The following is a 17,690-nucleotide window of genomic DNA, read 5'->3' on the forward strand; positions in this document are numbered from 1 at the left end:
TCATGTCCAGAAATGGCATGGGGGTATTATTCCACAGTGTTAGACACCTTACACGACATGTTGCGATAAAGCCAAACCATAGTTACCATAACCGTCTAAGATTATAAGGCACTTTAAGAGTATATGGTAGGCTATATCATAGAACAGCTATAAGGACAAGGTTCCGAAAGCTGCAGACAGGCTCAGCTCATGCTAGAGCACCATCTCACATGTTACCAAGCACTCTGCCTCCAGGATTGTCAAGGCCTGCCATAGGAGTGACTGATAGGTACACATGTGTCTATATGTAAGTTAGGTATAGGAATACTACACCTAAGCAAGGGGTGATTACACGACCTTGCCCCAGCTGAGTGATCAGCCAGTTGTGTCAAAAATGGAAGGCCAGGCCAGGGGTGGCATAATACATGCTGCAGCCCCTGGTAGGCCTAGGGTACACCTATGCCCTGGGTACCTAGGGTACACTGTACAGGGGCCAATAAGGTGATCCTATCCAAATGGGTTATGCACCTAAAGTACATAGCATTAATTTAGAGAGAGAACAGCAGGGCTGTGGGTCTGATTAGCAGGCCCACAGCCACATCTAAGTCGAAAACCAGTAGAGCAAAAGCAAAAAGTGGGGGTGAACATAGAAAGCAGACCCTACTCTCCTACAGGTAGTGATATTAAGGGTGCATTTTGCTGTTCTCCAGAAATACAACTCCTCTGGCAATCCAGACATAAGTAGCAAAACGGCTTAATTTCTAATCTTGTTCCAGGCAAGTAAAACTTAGAGTAAAGCATCGCCTTAGTGTTTTTAACCAAAGGAGTCCAGATAAAGGAAGGTTGTGGGGATTTTTGCATCAAGAAGTTCAGACGTGCCCTGGGACATTCAGCATTCACCTAGTTTCAGGTTGAAGAACAGGGGGCTTTGCTGTAGAGTAACACATCTTTATATGCAACTGTGCAGTGACAATCTTCCTTTTCTGATTGTGCCAGGTCATTCTTATCCAACCATATCAGTTTAGGACTGACTGAGATTTCACAAAGGCATTTTTCGGGATCTCCAGAATACTTTCTCATCTAGTACTTGATCTGCTACTGGCAGCTCTGATTCCCCTCCAGAGAGGTAGGCATCAAAAACTGTGGTGCATCGGACATACATAGACCTGTCCCAGACACCGTTGTCGCTGGATGGAATTATCCTCTGAAGGATCTCCTCCTCTTCTGATGGCAGCCTGTGCTTTTGTGAGATCAGTCTCTAAGGTCTTTCCCCAACAAAAAGTGAATGTTTAGCTTCTCCTCAAATCTACAACCTAGTGACTAGATACTTATGACCCTTGCTAGTTTTGTTGAAAGTGTTTCAGTAAACTCCAAAAAACACAGTCAAGTGATCTACTTCATCTACTCCATGAAAGGCAACAGTCATTTGGCTAGCACTTGCTTCTCATTTATCAGTTAACTTATTGGCATCTACCTAGCCAGTCCTGGCTGAGGGGAGGAATTTGAGGCTTAGTTCCTCCCTCGCAGTAACCACCCAGAAGTAATACCTCTGAAAGGTCACTCTAATAACCCTAATTTAAGCTGAACTGTAGGCTTCTGTTGTAGCTGGAGGGTATGTTATTCATACAAGAGTCTGGAGCCATTGAGTTAGGAGGGTCGTTCTGTATGTATTGTTGATGTTAGACCCTTACATTACAGCCACAGCCTAATAGTTCCTACTAGGGTGACATTCTTCTTCGAATTATAATCCACTGCCAAGCTTCCCCTAGCACATACATCATCATTCCATGCATCATCATATTGCCACGTCATCCACACTCAACATTTTACGGTATGCTCACTCGGACACTCAGTCAATGCATAACACATCATATCACTACAACATGACCTTTCCTGATACACAGGACGAACCACACAGGCAATGTTATTACAGTTTCATACGTCATGTGGCCTTGTCCTCTGTAGGTTTCATCTGGAGCACCTCTTTACCTGCACCATTCTCACATTTGAAACCTTTTGAAAAGAATCATCCCCCTTTTAGCAATTCTCTTTTGAGATGTCAGCTGAGAATCGCAGTAGACACTTTTAGAATTCAGGGACTGCTGTCAGGTAGTCACAGTGGCCTTTTGCCATCTGACCACTTTGCCTCAACTAACCTACTCAGTTCACTGCCCACTTTTCAGCATCTGCTGCATGTTTCTTGAGGTATACTACCTGCAAATCAGCCAAATACTGAAGCAGGCATACTGAACAAACGGTCCAGAATTTCACAGTTAACGGTTGAGACCTTCATCTCCATCACATAGCTACTCATACTTTTATGACTATAATGCACAATTGTCTACCAGTTCACATGCATCACTATTTCGGCACTCTTAATGGTCTAGTGGGTTTGACCTGATGACAGTCTAAATCTCCTAATCGCCGCATCCTTCAGATAGTAATACTTAGGGGTCCATTAGGATGTAGGGCGGTGGGACCACCGCTGCGCTGGCGGTGCGGAAAAATGTATTTTTCCACCATTTTAGTATGGTCAAACATAGGCCAATTCCCAACCGCCGCGGTGCGACGCGCACCACCATCAAAATGCGCCTGCCACTGCGGCAGTGGGAGCCAATGGAGACCCTCCGCCGTGCGGAATAACGTCCGCCCCAGTCCACAAATTTAGGATGGCTCAAGCAAGCAGACGCACCGCAGCGGAGACACCGCCCAACCAGAGATGGCGGAAACTCGACAGCGGAGCGCGAATCCAGAGTCCCGGTCCACACCACCCGGACATGACCACAATGGACCCAGCTCTACACGTCTTTCCGGTGCTGTACCTGCTACATCACCAGGAGCTCATGGACCGCCGCGGACGCCGCCGCAGGTACGCAATAACACAACACACAACACACAACCCACGGCCTGACACAGGGTCCAAATCCACATCAGACACCCTAGGGGGGATAGGGACACATCCCCAAGGGCACCCACACATCACCCAACTGCCACAAATTAACCCCACTGCATCCTGGCCACCATGCAGCAATGTCCCAGTCACTTCACCGCAGTGGCGAACCCAAGCAAATACATGCGCAATGCAGAAGGCAGAGCCAGTGCCAGGCATGGGCAGGGCACAAAGACCACTGGACCACACCCACACACTAGCACACCCCATGAAGGCACATGCCATGTGCCCCCCCGTGCACCCTATGCACAACAACAAGCCAGGGCAATACATACCCTGCACCACACAACAAACAATCATGGAGACACACAATGCAGGAGTGGCTGCACAGGAACACACAGCACAGTTGCACAGGGCCAGGGAAACACACACCACACCACACTCAGGGAAAAAGCAATGAGGACAAGCAACAAATGAACACACGCAAGGAAGCAACATCCAAATGGACACACAGCCTGCACAGTCTCACATACATATCACAGACTGACACACACACCCCACATGCCAACAGGAATGGAGCACAAGAAATAGGGAAACCAAAGTGGGCTGCACACAAATGGAAGACAATGGAGACACACAACAAGCATGTGTACATCACATCAACACAAGGAACAGAGCACAACACAATCACACCATCAAAGCACACACGGCTGGCACAGTCAGTGAAATCAAACCACAGACAGCTCAGTGCAACCACACAGGGAGAAAGCAAGGCAAACCATGTATAGGCACAAGGATGAAAGAATGAAAGGAAGGCTCTGAACTCAAACTGGGAACAGCCACACATACATACAACTACTTCACTGGAGTACACAAGCAGCACTACACACAGGGACCATCTACACACCTCAGGACTGACAAACACCAGTAAGAATCTACACACATACCCCCTCACACCAGCAGCACACAACACCAGTGCCAAACACACTGAAGGCTGGCAATACTTGACAGGCAATACACACACAAACAACCACACACCCTGGGCTCAGCCACAAACATCACACACACAGGGATTCCCCCACAAATGTGGAAACAAATACAACTGACAAACACATCACCCAACTGAAATACACATAGAGCCACAACAACAACAACAGACATGCCCTGTGCAGCTAAACTGGGGAAAGGCAATGGGAGCACAGACACAACAGGATTGCACAACCTCATCACTCAGTAACAATGCACAGACAACATTCCACAACACACACACAAGAAGTGCACCATCACAGAACAACACAGCCACAGCAAACAAACAGCAGATGCACAGGCAGAACAATCACATAGCAAACATAGCATGACATCAGGGGATGCACAACAGGTAATCACAAGGCAACATACACACAGCACAGCAAGCACAACAAGCTGTGTGTGCACACCAAGCATACCAGACACACACGGACATCAGTGACAGAACAGCAACCCACACAACACCATACAGCACAGCACAAAGACAACAGCACACTCAGGAAGTGAAGCAATAACACCAACAACACACATACATCCAACACAACACCCAATAGATGCACAAGTCTGGTACACAAAGGTGGAAACAACTTGACCACAGGACTGGGCAGCACACATGGTTGATCTGCATAGCAGCAACCGTGACTGACAAACAGCACCAGTAAATCACACATGACCCATTGGGGAAATGCACTGAGTGACACATTGACCCTGGACAGAGAACTGCACTACAAAGCACAGTGGCACAAATGAAGTCCTGGGGAGGCACACACACATACAAACCAAGGGGACAGCTCACACCAAAGTGAAGTGTACTGCATGTCACTAGGGGACATGGCAGGAGTGTACCATACACAAAGAGAGGGAGTTCAGACCCACAATGGATAGGCAGCTGAAGCACAGATAGGGGATGGCATGACAACACAAACAACATGCCACACTGGAGGCAAGAAGGCACCATGGGACAGCAAGGCATGAGAAAACACAACCACAATGGCAGTGGGGAGCAGCAGGTCTGCACAGACCCCACAAACAGCCACCAGACACAGGGGTGTGCAACAAAACACAACACTGAATTGCCAGTAACACCCTCTGCATACTCACAAGTGACACAAACAACAAGTAGGAGTTAGACAGAACTGCAAAGGCACACCAACACACTGCACAGTGCTCAATAAACAACTCACACATGGGCATACAACCACATCCACAGGGATGAACAATCAAAACAACAGGCACACAACTCCTGGGTGACACATGTGTGTAGTTGACATTGCAGAGGCATGCACACATCAACACTCCCCACAAAATCACCCCCTTCACACTGCACAATACCTGGCCATCCAAGAGCACACATGGAAAGTAAGCCATGGGACTAGGATGACTGGCCATCACAAGATGACCACACACATACACCACTGGGCACACATATAGGAAGAACACACACATGATGACCCTGGACAGCCTGCCTGAAATACTGTGTGCAGAAACCCACCCAGTGCTGGGAGTGCCCCCCAACCTGACATGTGTACAATAGAGCCAACATGAACTAATCAAGTAAATGACTACTGCTAAACATTCGAAACTGACACCATTGTCACCACAAGTATCAGGGCCAAGAAGAACTGAAGCCCCTGTCACCCCTGAAAAAAAGAGAGCAAGTGAGCCAAAACATTGACCATGTTGAAGTGCCACACAGACCATGTGGCACAGTAAACCATTTACACACAGCAAAATAACTTTATTCAGTAAGGACACTGACAAAATAGACAACTGGAGCAACTGTTTTTATTCACAAATTGCACAGATAGGCACCATGAGAAGAGAAGAGTAAGGCACAAAATGCAGAGCATGTCCATGAGAAGCTCAAAGGCAAGGGCAAAGCAGCAGTGAACAACAAGACCAGTGGCCAGGGCAGAGTGCAGAGCATGTCCATGAGAAGCTGCACAGGGAATGTGTGCGACTGTACCTTTCCATGTCCAGCAACACAGTCAGGGGGCAACAATGTGCAGTACAGGCCCTCCTGTGTGAGACACAGGTGTGTGAGGGTGACTACCACTCAGACTTGGCTGTCAGGCAGACTGGGAGCTGGCTGTGCCTTGGACACTGTCGGGGCACTTAAAGGGGGAGAGAGCGGAACAGCTGAGGTAGAGCAATCAGTGTCTTGGCAGGCTGGAGGGCTGTTTGGACCAGGTGGTGTAGTGGCACGTGGAGGTGGAGTCATGCAGATGGGAGTCACGGTGTGGCTTGGAGATTGTGGAGGGGTGCCCTTCCACTTCTTGGGGATCCTAAATGGCTTGACTGACTGTGGATCAATGGGAAGTGGTGTGGGCACAACAGGAACACTCACCACCTCTGCTGCAGCAGGTGCAGGTGCTGGCAGTCCCTCTGGTGTGTGCTGGACCCAGCGTAGCGCTTTGCCTTGCTTTGCCTCTGCCCCCCCTTCCCCTGTTTACTAGATGTCACCCCTACAGTCCCCTCCAGCCCCTGCTTCACTGGGCTTGGAATGGGAGTAGCGGTGGTTGGTAATACTGCCTTGGAGCCCTTCCCAGGTGTACCCTTGGCATGCACCACCTCCTTGGTGGGCACAGATACTGTACAATTATCTTTGCGTGATGCCTTAGGGGCAGGAGAGTCCTTGTATGGGGATGCCACTGAGGCATGTGTGCCTGAGGTCTGCTGCTTTGCTAAGTGTCCCCTGGTGTCACCGGACGGGCTTTTCTCCCTGCGCTCTGGGGTGCCTTTGGTCTTCTGTGGGGATGGTGTCTGCGCACGGGACCGCTTGAGTTGTTGCTGCTGTGTGCTCCATGTGCTGTATCATGACTTTGATGTATGTGGACCATGGTCACTATCGTCAGACGTGGCCACTGCCAGGGGGGTGGACAAAGGGACCGAAGCTCGACTGTGAGAATGTGCCTGTTGCAGGGTAGATGTCACTTTTGATGACAAAGCCTGGACTGTCCGGTGCAGCCCACCCACATCGGAATGTATGCCCTCCATGAAGGCAACCACCTGGGTCAATTTCTTGTCGTGGTCAATGAAGGCATTTAGGAGAGCTGTCTGGCCTACACACAGCTGGCGCAAAACGTCCACAGACTCAGCACTGATGGCAGCAGGGGGGACAGTGGCAGGGGCAGCAGTGCCAGGGGAGAAGGACACTCTTCCCCTCTTACTGAGGTGGACACGGGCAGCACCAGAGGAAGTGACTAAGAGGGTGGGCAATGGCCGCTGTGTGGTGGAAGTCGATGCAGAGTCGCCGTTCCCTATGCCCTCCAACATGGATGCATCCCCGCTGGCATCGGATGATGTGGTGCTTTGCGTCTCAGGCGGAGACTCCTCCAGCAGACTCCTGTCCCCCTCTGATGCGCTGGTGAAATCTGTGTCACTGGGCTCCTGGGCAGCTGTGGTGCTAATTTCACCCCCACTGGTGTCCGTCTCCTGTCCCTCCGTAACCACAGGTGATGCTGCATGGGAGAGAGGGTCAGGTCAGTGGCAAAAACAGAACAAACATATGCAAGCAATGCATGACAAAAGTTGAGCAAATCTACATGTTGCACACCACCCTGTGCAATCACATTGTGCCAACTCACTACATAGACTCAAGCAGTGCATGGAAACTGGAAACTCACGCATGAGTGAGCCATGTGATGACCACACAGCACAACACCCTGCTTGTGGCTGTTCAAACAGACACACAACTAGTTCTGAGCACACCTAGGGACATGATGGCGGCACACAACTTGTTGCCAACGACAGAACTGGATGTAACAGGAGGGGACAACACAGACCCAGACTACAACATGACAGTCCACAATGGACATTAGCCCATGCAACCCACCATATCGTACCTTGGGGACAATAGAATGCTGCACATTGCTGTAAGATATCTAGCCCTCCCCAATATAGGTGCATGCAATGGACGCATTGATGTACGCACAGTCAGATTGGGCACATTGCCGGTCCCTCCCATGGGATTCCCAAGACTACACCAATGCAGAAGAAACCTAAAGAGCACAACTCAGAATGTAATGTGAAGGCACAGCTTCTAAATCAACTTTGTAAGTACAGGTAGGGCGAATGCATGCCAAAGGCACCCAGGCCAGTAGCCACTTACATGCCATAGCATCACACTACCAACATCACAGAGGCCAGCGCTGGCACAGGCTCTGTACACAAGCAGCCACTCCCATCCACAGTCAGACTCCCCAAATGCTCAACCCTGGCTTGCTGCTGATACTCCTTCAAACCTGCATCCAGCCCTGGCTGTGTCACCACCAAGATGCGCCCCATTAGTGGTGTCATGCTGCGCTGTCGGTTTGAGACCCCCAGGGTTCACACCTTCGCTGCAATGGCCCTTCACACGGCCTTACGCTGGTGTACCTTGAGTTGCAGGCATGGGAGAAATGATCAGGTATACAGTGCCATCTAACGACATCTATCAGTATAGCAGCAAGATACAACCAAATCACATACACAAACATGTGACCCCTGCATGGGAATAGCTGATGTTAAAGCATGCAGGTGTGAGGGGGAATACAGTCCCTGCACATTTTACACACATGCAGGATGCCAGCACTGAAACCTGCCTGCCCACATCTCCAGTTAATTGTTGGGTTGAGCAACACATACATCACATATCAACCTGTGTTGGGGGGTGACACACTGTGTCCAAGACTGCGCAGCCCTCAATGTCCCTGCCCTGTGAATAGATAACTGTGTCATGGATGTCACATTGAGGGACATGATCTCACAAATACAAAATGCCCTTCACAAGGGCGGTTGTGAGCAATCTACAGTGCTGAGATGGGCCACAGCTGGAGTGCAATGTGAAAAGACTGATGTCATACTCTGTAAGTGAAGTGATGTGTCCTTGTCTTAGTAGACGGGGACTGTGCAGGCCAGCTGGGCTCACACTGAGATGAACTACAGGGGCACAAACAGCCATCCAGCCAAGCAATCACTGTCCTGACTACAGCATGAACAACCTTCTGTGTCACTGTATGGCTGACAACACAACACAGGTCACTCATACTTACATGTGAAGGGAGGGAAAGCTGTGGCATTGGGTACACACACCCTCCCACTGGAGACAGCATGTCAGGCAGTGCATTACACTACCCCACACTCCCAGGCACATACTGCATCAGTCCACTACATGTGTGGCCCCCCTGCCCTACCACAACACTGTTTAAGACTCACCATGACATTTGGGGCACCATATAGCCTTGGGTACTGTGTGAGCACCTTGTCCACCAGGACCTCCAGCTCCTCGCTTGTGAAGGGACTGGCACGGATCTTCTCTGTCCTTGCCATCACTGTGAATGTGAGACAACAGCAGGGGATTTTGGTGGCGAGGGTCCCCAGGCAGCAGTCTACGGAGGCAGCAGCAGGTGAGGGGTGTCAGGCAGCAGTCCCTGGAGGCAGCAGCAGGTGAGGGGTGTCAGGCAGCAGTCCCTGGAGGCAGCAGCAGGGGGTGGGTCTCAGGCAGCAGTCCCTGGAGGCAGCAGCAGGTGATGGGTCTCAGGCAGCAGCCCTGGAGGCAGCAGCAGGTGTGGGGTCTCAGGCAGCAGTCCCTGGAGGCAGCAGCAGGTGATGGGTCTCAGGCAGCAGGCTCTGTGAGCAGTGGCAATGTGAGGCTCACTCCCACATATAGAGCCCCCTGGGGTCGTTTCAAAGGCGCCAAGCTGCAGCAATTGGTGGTCCATGCCTGCCTCTTTCAAATGCATCCAATGACCGCCTCCGCGGTGGCAGAGCACGCCTACCGTGATCTTCAAAATTACATCATGCCACCGGTATCGAGCTTCCCATTGGCTCTAGGGCGAGCTCCATGGCGGTGTAACACCACTGGGGCCCGGGGTGCGCTACCGCAATGGTGCATCTTTCAAATGCAGCCAGTGACCGCCTCCGCGGTGGCGGAGCACGCCTACCGCGATCTTCAAAATGGCATCATGCCACCGCTATCGAGCTTCCCATTGGCTCTAGGGCGAGCTCCATGACGGTGTATCACTGCTGGGGCCTGGGGTGCGCTACCGTGATGGTGCATCTTTCAAATGCAGCCAATGACCGCCTCCGCGGTGGCAGAGCACACCAACCGCGATCTTCAAAATTGCATCATGCCACCGCTATTGAGCTTCCCATTGGTTCTAGGGCGAGCTCCATGGCGGTGTAACACTGCTGGGGCCTGGGGTGTGCTACCCGATTTTAGTGGCGGAGCATGCCAACCGCCATTTCCACATGTCTCAATGCCTATGAGTACTGCACTGGTGTGAATGGGGATGCTGGTGACACACCGCCAGTGTCAGGCGGTAGCTATCACGATATGGGTGCCATGCATTGTCACGAGGCACCGCCATTCTGGTGGCGGAACATGCCAACCGCCATTTCCACATGTCTCCATGCCTATGAGTACTGCACTGGTGTGAATGGGGGTGCGGGTGACACACCACCGGTGCCAGGCGGTAGCTACCGCGATATTGGTGCCATGCATTGACATGAGGCACCGCCATTCTGGGGCAGAGCACGCCAACCGCCATTTCCACATGTCTCCATGCCTATGAGTACTGCACTGGTGTGAATGGGGCTGCTGGTGACACACCGCCGGTGCCAGGTGGTAGCTACCGTGATATGGGTGCCATGCATTGACACGAGGCACCGCCATCCTGGCGGCGGAGCATGCCAACGCTATTTCCACATGTCTCCATGCCTATTAGTACTGCACTGGTGTGAATGGGGGTGCTGGCGACACACCGCCGGTGCTGGAGGACATGGAGAATGTTGCGATCATACGCAAATGCCGCCTGGACAGAGCCACCCTGAAATCCCTTTGTGATCTGTTGGAGCCCCACCTGCAGCCATGCAAGACATATCCAACAGCTTTCACCCCTACTTATAAGGTGATGGCAGCCCTGCATTTTTTTGCCACAGGATCGTTCCAGGAGACTGTGGCCAGCGCTGGTGGGATGTCACAACCAATGTTCAGCATGGTGCTGCGTGATGTACTGTCCACCATGATGCTATACAAGGACATATACATCCATTTCCCCAGGGGTGCTGAATAGCCAGCTGTGAAGGGAGACTTCTATCCCCTTGGACACATCCCCAATGTTGTTGAGGCCATTGATTGCACTCATGCCGCTCTTGTGCCACCACAGGCAAGTGAGCACATTTACCGCAATCGCCAGCATTACCACTCCATTAATGTGCAGGTGGTGTGCCTGGCAGATATGACCATCTCGCAGGTGTGTGCCAAATTCCCAGGCCCGGCCCACGACTCCTACATCCTGAGGAACAGCATAGTGCCCCAGCTGATGGCTAATCTTCTTCCAGAGCGTGCATGGATTGTGGGTGAGTATGCCTAGTCGTGTGGCGTGCTGTGTGTGTGACCTGCTCCCCTGAGACTCTGCGACATTGCAATGTCTATTTGTGTTTGTCATACGTGGGTGACTCTGCATATCCCATCCGTCCCTGGTTGCTGAGCCCACTGCGGAATCCCAGGTCCCCGGCAGAAGTCTGCTACAATGAGGCCCATGGGAGGACACGTCGTGTGGTGGAGCACACTTTTGGCCTGCTCAAGTCACGTTTCGGGTGCCTGGACAAGACCGGAGTTACACTGGTATACTCGCCCGGGAAGGTGTGTCAGATTGTTGTTGCATGCTGCATGCTCCACAACCTAGCCATTCGCAGGGAGATTCCCCTGCTCCTGGATGATGGTGAGGACCCAAGGCCCCAGCCTGCAAACCAAGCCGTGTCCAGTGGAGAGGAGGAAGGTGTTGACCTGCGTGAACAGCTCATCACCCGCTACTTCACTTGACGGTGGGTGGCAATATGCAACATACCCATTGTCTGATGAGATTGCTGTTGTCGTGAAGGGGCATGTGAGAATTGTAGCATCAGCCAATTGTAGACTCAGTGGTGGTTGGAAATGTTTCTAGGACATGTCATTTGGGAACATCAACGGGACGTGTATGTTGACACTTGGGGGCCATTGTGACATGTGCATGTTGGGTTATCCTGGTGTTAGGGCTTGTTTGATGTCTGTGATGCCACACCCAGACCAGTGACAGTTGTTTTGTTGCGTTTCCCTAGGTGCCTTCGACTTCTCCTTGCCTACATAAAGCCCATGGTCTGGGTACATTGTGATCATGTTGAAGACTGTACACCCTGCAATAAAGACGGAGCAGACACAACAACATGTGTGTGAGGATATTTTATTTACTATGGTGAGATGCAAGGGGGGTGTACATTTCCATGGGGGGGGAGTGAGTTGACAGTCGTGGTAGATGAGATGGTCGAGTAGTCAACATTGCTGTGGTGACCCAGTCCAACAGGCAGATGCCATTCACAAGGCAGTGTGGGGTAGGGCTGTCCAAAGAGTCAATGCAGTGGTGGAGAGGGTTGCCATCATGGCTGGCTCCATGACTTGCTTCTGGCAGGTGCTTTGCCTCCAGATACTCCCAGGGTCTTCTTGGGACAGCCCCTTTGTTGTTTGGCTGGGGTGGGGCCCTGCTGCAGGGCCAGTGGGGTCTGAGGACTCACCCCTCTCTGTGGGCGGAGGGGAGGATGGTGAACTGTCAGTGTGCAGCCCACCAGAGGGAGACGGAGGTGTTGTCTGGGGTGCATGCCTGTCCCTCAGTACCACCACTTGCTGGCCCAAGAGGTCCACGATTTGTCCCATGCGTCTGTCGATGGACCTCATCAGCAGGATGAGCTCGTACAACAGATCGTCCGCCCGGCCCGTTCTTCCCTGGGCCTGTTCGTATGTGCCCAGGAATCTGGTGATGTGTTCCAGGGAGTGGGTCCCAGTCTGCTGGCCCTCCCACCTGCCCTGCTGCCACGGACCTGTTGCCTCACCACTGTGGGCACCCGCATCCTCTCCCTGCCCTCCTCCATGGGTGGTGTGTGCGGGGCATCCTCTGGGACAGGGAGGGTGTTGCCGGCAGCACTGGTGGTGGTGGTGGTGATGATGGCTGTGGCTGCACAGGCCATGACAGCAGGGGTCTGCTGTGGAGTTGTTGTTGCCGCAGATGTGGTGTTGGGATGCTGGGATCCTGGGACCTGTTGCTCCCTGGCACACCAGATGGGCCGGCCTCTAGCTCATCGTCCACGGAAGCTTGGGAGTCAACATCCGGGAGTCCTTGGCTCGGGGGTGGAGACTGGCTCTGCAGGTTGCTGGTGTTGTCCTCTGCAGTGAGTTCTTGGTCACCTGGGGGTCAGATCGGAAATGGTCATTGCAGTGCACCCGGCAAGCTGTGGGTTAGCTGTGTGTCATTCACATTTTGTACACTGCACAATTGACATATCATCACATTGCTGACTGTGTGCAGTACTGTGCTCCCTGACATGATACAGTGGTACAAGCATTACTTGTCCATGGTGCGAGGTGTCAGGGCATACCATGCGAACCATGTCCAATTGAGGTTTACTGGGACTTGTTGCCATCTAGGGCCTGGCACAACATGTGTTTAATTGTGGACTCATGGTTTAGTTGTCGGACCTAGCAGACGTCACATGTGGCCATGGACTGGCCATTGTCATCTCCTGCGTCCCTTTGTCCTGTCATATGTATATCTTGATTTGTGTCACCACACATGCTTTCATATTTTGAGAATGGTCCTTCGTACACTTGCCCCATGGTGATGTACATGTAACTAGTTGCTGTGCATGAATGTGCCCAGGCTTTCTTCTACTTGTGCATTGGTGTGTCACACTTTGGTGGGTGTGACAGTTTCCTTGGCTTACCTGGGTGCACACTGTGCTTGGCAATGGGGTAGGTATGGGTCTTTGTGCAATGTGAGGGCTGGTGTAGTCATATGGCACCATTCATTTGGGGGAGAATGTGTGGGTGCATGTACTGGCTACTACCTGTGAGTTTGTTTGTTGTACTTCAATGGCTTCCAACTGCTCCTAGGTGGGGTGCAGGAGGGATACATCCTGCTGAGGTGTGGGACACAGGAAATGTTGTGAGTAGTAGTGCAGCACCCCCAGCCACAAACACCCTCATTGCGAAGATGCCTACCTACCTGTAAGTTTGTTTGTTGTACTGTAATGGCTTCCAACTGCTCATGGGTGGGGTGGGGATCTATCCTGCTCAGGTGTGGGACAGGGGGCATGGTGGGAGTAGTAGTGCAGGCCCCCCACCCCCAGACACCCTCATTGTGAAGATGGCTACCTACCTGTAAGTTTGTTTGTTGTTCTGCAATGGCCTCCAACTGCTCCTGGGTGGGGTGGGGGGAGGGATCCACCCTGCTCAGGTGTGGGACAGGGGGCATAGTGGGAGTAGTAGTGCAGCCCTCCCTGACACAAACACCCTCATTGTGAAGATGGCTACCTACCTGTTAGTTTGATGAGGGTTGTGTAATGGCTGACACATGCTTCTGGGTGTGGTGGGGGAGGGATCCATCCTGCTCAGTTGTGGGACAGGGGGCATAGTGGGAGTAGTAGTGCAGGCCCCCCACCCCCAGACACCCTCATTGTGAAGATGGCTACCTACCTGTAAGTTTGTTTGTTGTACTGAAATGGCTTCCAACTGCTCCTGGGTGGGGTGGGGGAGGGATACATCCTGCTGAGGTGTGAGACAGGGGGCATGGTGGGAGTAGTAGTGCAGTCCTCCCTGACACAAACACCCTCATTGTGAAGATGGCTACCTACCTGTTAGTTTGATGAGGGTTGTGTAATGGCTGACACATGCTTCTGGGTGCGGTGGGGGAGGGATCCATCCTGCTCAGTTGTGGGACAGGGGGCATGGTGGGAGTAGTAGTGCAGGCCCCCCACCCCCAGACACCCTCATTGTGAAGATGGCTACCTACCTGTAAGTTTGTTTGTTGTACTGAAATGGCTTCCAACTGCTCCTGGGTGGGGTGGGGGAGGGATACATCCTGCTGAGGTGTGAGACAGGGGGCATGGTGGGAGTAGTAGTGCAGTCCTCCCTGACACAATCACCCTCATTGTGAAGATGGCTACCTACCTTTTAGTTTGATGAGGGTTGTGTAATGGCTGACACATGCTTCTGGGTGGGGTGGGGGAGGGACCCATCCTGCTCAGGTGTGGGACAGGGGGTATGGTGGGAGTAGTAGTGCAGGCCCCCCACCCCCAGACACCCTCATTGTGAAGATGGCTACGTACCTGTAAGTTTGTTTGTTGTACTGCAATGGCTTCCAACTGCTCCTGGGTGGGGTGGGGGAGGGATACATCCTGCTGAGGTGTGGGACAGGGGGCATGGTGGGAGTAGTAGTGCAGCCCTCCCTGACACAAACACTCTCATTGTGAAGATGGCTACCTACCTGTAAGTTTGTTTGTTCTACTGCAATGGTTTCCAACTGCTCCTGGGTGGGGTAGGGGAGGGATACATCTTGCTAGGCTGTGGGACAGGGGGCATGGTGGGAGTAGTGATGCAGGCCTCCCACTCCCAGACACTCTCATTGTGAAGATGGCTACCTACTTGTAAGTTTGTTTGTTGTACTGCAATGGCTTCCAACTGCTCCTGGGTGGGGTGGGGGAGGGTTCCATCCTGCTCAGGTGTGGTCCAGGGGGCCTGGTGGTAGTTGTAGTGCTGTCTGCCTGTACACATGCCCCCATGGTTATGTTGTTAGCTATGTTTGTGATGAATGGGAGTGGGTGAATGTTGGATCTGTGAGCCATGTTTTTGTGAGTGTGGGGTGCAGATGGATAGTGTGTGTCCTAGGTGGTGTAGCTTTGTAGTTGTGCGAGACAGTACATAGCAGAGTGGCGGTAGTCATTTGTTTGTACTTACCAGCCTCCACTCCCCCGGCTAATCCTGTGAGACTCTCTGGATGCAGTATAGCAAGCACCTTCTCCTCCCATTGTGTGAATGTTTTTAGTGGAGGGCCATCGGCAGTCCTCTAAGCCAGCTCACGGTTGTTGCTCCTCCTCTCCTTGACCACCCTCTTCAGGTCATGCCACCACTTCAAGATCTCCTTTTTTGATCTTGGGGTGGTCCCTACTGCATTGACCCTTTGGACTATACTAGCCCACATTTGTGTGCTTGTGGCTAATGGTGTCTTTTGGACCAGGGTACCAAAAAGCTGTGGTTCCACTCTGACTATCTCATCTACCATGACCTTCAACTCACTCTCAGTGAATTTGGACATTTTCTGTGTGGCCATGGTATGTGGTGTGCAAAGTGATTGTGGGTGCAGGGGTGTGAGTGGTGGTTGTGGTTGTGCTGTGTATGGTGTGTGGTGTGTGTTGTGCAGGGAGGTTAGTTGTGCTGGTTTGGAGGTGGTGCTGTGTGTGGTGTGGCTGGTGATGTTGTGTCCTTTGCCTCTCCTGTCAGCTGGGGTATGTGCCCCTTCTCTCCTGGAGCTTTGCATGGGATTGTGGTCAGTGAAGCTGGTTTTATACACAGCTATGTGGGTGTGTCCAATTGGGGTGTTGCTGACAGGTGTGTTGTCCTGGGATTTGTATTATTCGTTTTGCCATGTGGTTGTGTCATTGGGGTGTGTTTTGTGTATTTGGGAGGCATGTCTAGTATTCTGCGTGCACTTTTTGGCCTTCTTGTGGGGTTTTGGCTTCGTCCGCCATATTTTTGATGGTTCGTCCGCCGCGGTGGCTGTGCTTCAGCTCTTCCGCTGGCTCTCCCATTCATTCCATTGTACGACCGCAGCGGTTGGAGACGGCGGTACGTACCACGGGACCATCAGGGATATACTAATTTCTGGGGCGGTGTCTCCGCTATACTTGCGGTGGGTTGTTGTTTTTCCATCGCGATTCCGATAAAACATACTTTTATATATTATCTAACACAGCTATGAGTGTGCCTTATAAGCCCACAGGGGTGTTAAATAATATTAATCATACCGGAGGAGCTACCGCTGATCAGCTAACTGGGCAGCCAGACTTTGCTTGGGGTGTTTAAGATCATGAGTGATAGTATTTTGCCTAATTAGAGCTGCTCTTGCATTAGGAAGTTCAAGAGAAGCAGACAGGCAAAAGAGTCCCATGTATGGTCTGGCTTGACAGCGCAGCTGTCCTCAGACAATTATGTGAGTATCACCAGGAGAGGGGCTTTGGCTCCGCCCACATGTTGAGAGCCAGGAATACATTTATTGAGTGAGCAGCAGTTGTGTAATTCCACAGAAAAAGTGCTACCTTGCATACAGCTGTGATTTTTTTGTTTATTTTTCCAGTTGACTGAGTGTGAACTTTAAGGAGCACAATCATGCCATTGTAATGCTATTAAAGTGTATTAGATAACCAGACAATTTATTAGGGTTTCTCTGGCAGCAGCAAAGATAGTAGCCAGCAGTCCTTAACGTACATGGATTTTTTCGGTCTGGCTTGACAGTGCATTCATAAGCCAGACCAATTTGTATTGACATTGCTTGCCTCGTTTTCTTGTCTACTTTAAAATCCTCAGATTATGTTGGTGCTCATTGCAGTTACAGCGTGAGGAAACTTTACTTGTGTGCACTATTGTCTGCTCTCTGCTGTGCTTTGCAAGCTGCGTTGGTCAATTCAGATTTTTTACTAGCCTTTAAAGGCCAGATAATTCTTATACCCCAAGTTTCCAGCTGAAGCCTCCTATTCCTCAGTCAAAGAGGAGATGTTTTACCTGGGAGAACATGTGCGATTTCTTGGCCTCTACCAAGGCTAAGATGTCCCATTGACTTCTCCAGAAGCACCCATCCTCCTTCACATACTCTTGTGATGCTCACTCCACTCAAGTACATGCAAAGGCTTTCTCCTAGTACAACACTGGACTCAGATAGCGCCAGGACAAGGGTGCGTTCAGTGATGAGGAGCTATTGTGTGGTAAAGGTCCACCTCTGCCCTAGGTAGA

At 51.6% G+C, this 17,690-nt stretch overlaps 1 long non-coding RNA gene across 1 annotated transcript in view; it reads right to left on the reverse strand.

Annotated features, from left to right (window-relative positions):
• Positions 1-6,393: 6,393 nt before the first annotated feature.
• Positions 6,394-17,690, reverse strand: part of LOC146805995 (uncharacterized) — a 161,231-nt gene continuing 149,934 nt past the window's right edge. The window contains exon 3 of the long non-coding RNA XR_014967533.1: positions 6,394-7,356. This is a non-coding gene — a long non-coding RNA (uncharacterized LOC146805995). The remainder of the gene's footprint in view (positions 7,357-17,690) is intronic.

Source organism: Triturus cristatus, chromosome 8 (genome assembly GCF_964204655.1).
Source record: "Triturus cristatus chromosome 8, aTriCri1.1, whole genome shotgun sequence".
In the NCBI taxonomy this organism is placed as follows: domain Eukaryota; kingdom Metazoa; phylum Chordata; class Amphibia; order Caudata; family Salamandridae; genus Triturus; species Triturus cristatus.